The sequence below is a fragment of the Tupaia chinensis genome, unplaced genomic scaffold (genome assembly GCF_000334495.1).
Source record: "Tupaia chinensis unplaced genomic scaffold, TupChi_1.0 Scaffold141861_1, whole genome shotgun sequence".
NCBI lineage: Eukaryota > Metazoa > Chordata > Mammalia > Scandentia > Tupaiidae > Tupaia > Tupaia belangeri.
The window spans coordinates 441,995-444,316 of NW_006201718.1; the positions used below are offsets into that span (position 1 = coordinate 441,995).

At 41.9% G+C, this 2,322-nt stretch overlaps 1 pseudogene; it reads left to right on the top strand.

Moving 5' to 3' along the window:
• Positions 1–784: 784 nt before the first annotated feature.
• On the top strand, positions 785–1,501 carry LOC102472819 (gem-associated protein 8 pseudogene; annotated as a pseudogene).
• Positions 1,502–2,322: the final 821 nt, after the last annotated feature.

The window sequence follows — 2,322 nt, forward strand, 5'->3', positions numbered from 1 at the left end:
CAACCCAAGAAGATCCTCTCCAAGGCACATCATAGCCAGACTGGGAAAAACAACAGACAAAGACAAGATACTAAAGTTGGCAAGAGGGAAACGTCAAGTTACTTACAAAGGTCACTCCATCAGGCTAGCATCAGATCTCTTGGTGGAAACAATGCAGGCAAGGAAAGAATGGGGAAATATAGTCAAAGTGTTGAATGAAAAATAATTTCAATCAAGAATACTATACCTGGCAAGATTATCTTTCATATGGAAAAAAAAAAAGATAAAAGCATTCTTGGATAAACAAAATTTGAAGGAATTTCCCAACTCCAGACCAGCTCTTCAAGAGGTTCTGAAGGCAGTGCTATGCCAGGAAAAATAAAAAGTCAGACAGACAGTTATACGAGAACAAAAAGCAACTAAGAAAATGGCTCACTTAATGATAGGAACAGGTACGGAAATATCAATAATTACATTGAATGTTCTCTAATTAAGAAACATAGACTGGCTGAATGGATAAAAAACCAGAAACCCTCTATCTGTTGCCTACAAGAAACTCACCTTATGGATAAAGAAATACATAGACTAAAAGTAAAGGGTTGGAAAAAGATATTCCATGAAAATGGCAAATGGAAATCAAAAAAGGGTTGGAGTAGAGATATTGATTTCAGACAAAATAGATTTCAAGACAAAGACTGTAAGAAGAGACAAAGAGAAAAAAATAGGCCCCCGCTAGCCCACTGGCAAGGATCTGCAATCTGTGGGCCCACGAGGTCCATTGCCTATTCAGACTTGGCAATCTGTGATGGCACCAAAGGAGTCAACATTGAAAGCTCCCCACACGTGGTATTCTCATCGAGTATATGCAAGATACTGGCAACATTATCAGCAAGCGATGGCTTGGATGCGAAGCCACCAGGTTGCTTACAGGAAGACTGTGGAGTCCTAATTTTCTTCCCCGTGGTACTTTCCTTCTTCAATTCTCCAGAGCACTTATGGTCATGATTCTGGGTATCCTGGGTCCGGTGCCCATCACATGCCCCCACCATCTTCCCACTGGAGTTACTTGGCTTTCACAAGGTCTGGGCAGCATGCATAGGACAGCCCCAGGACCCAGACATCCACAATAGAAGACCAAGCTTTGTCCAAAGAAGTGGCAGAAAGTGAGTCAGATGAGGAGGTGGAGTATGACCTGAGCAACATGGAAATCACCAAAGAGCTCTGCCAGTACTTTTCAGAAACCTAGAGGCACAGAGAAGAACAATAGCAGCAGCAGCAGCTGGAGGCGGTATGCCTGGACTACTATGTGAATGCCGACCTCCACCTGTACTACAACCTACACTGGTCAGTCAAGTCCCCAGCCAAGAAGCCAGACGAGCGACCCAAGGCCGAGATGCAGCATTTGTAAGGGGACAGCGCCGCCAAGATCCTGGCCATGGAGGCTGCAGTGCAGCTGAGCTTCAATAAGCACTGTGACAGAAAGCAGCCCAAGTACTGGCCCATCATTCCCCTGAAGTTCTGAGCCCTGGCACAAGGGCCCCAACATGTTTCTGAAAGCAGTCCCCAATCTCACTCCCTTCCTTTTGGATACACACTCTTCTCTCCTTCTGTACTTTACTCAGGGAAAGGGATCTTCATACTGAGAGAGAAGCATGTTCACCAGAGTATCAGTGTAGGTGGATGTCGTATGCCAGCCAGTTGGAAATCAGAGGATGTATACTGTTGCCATCATGAGAGTTTGTCTTAGCATCACATGATGATTTAGTATATATTACACTTTTTTTTGTTGCCAATAGTAGTGTACGATTCATTAAAGTCCTTGCCTAGATATACCCACAAAAAAAAAGAGACAAAGAAGGTCATTATATAATAGTAAATGGGGTAACCCAGCAAGAAGACATAATGCTTATATAAATATCTATGCATCCAACTCAGGTGCACCTAAATATGTGAAGGAAAGACTGCTGGAACTAAAAGGAGAGATAGGGAGAAATACTATAATTGTTGGAGATCTCAACACCCCATTATCTCCTTTAGACAGATCTTCTAGGCAGAAAATAAATAGAGAGATACAGGACCTAAATGATACTATAAATTGAATGGGCTTGACAGATATCTATGAAACTTTCCACCCTACGTCCACAATATATACATTTTTCTCACCCCAACATGGAACCTTTTCAAAGATTGTTCATATGTTAGGACACAAATCAAGCCTTTACAGATTCAAAGGCATAGAAACTATATTCAGCATCTTCTCTGACCATGATGGAATTAAACTCAAGATTACTTTCAAGAAAAAAAAAACAAAATACATGAACACATGGAAACTGAACAACCTAC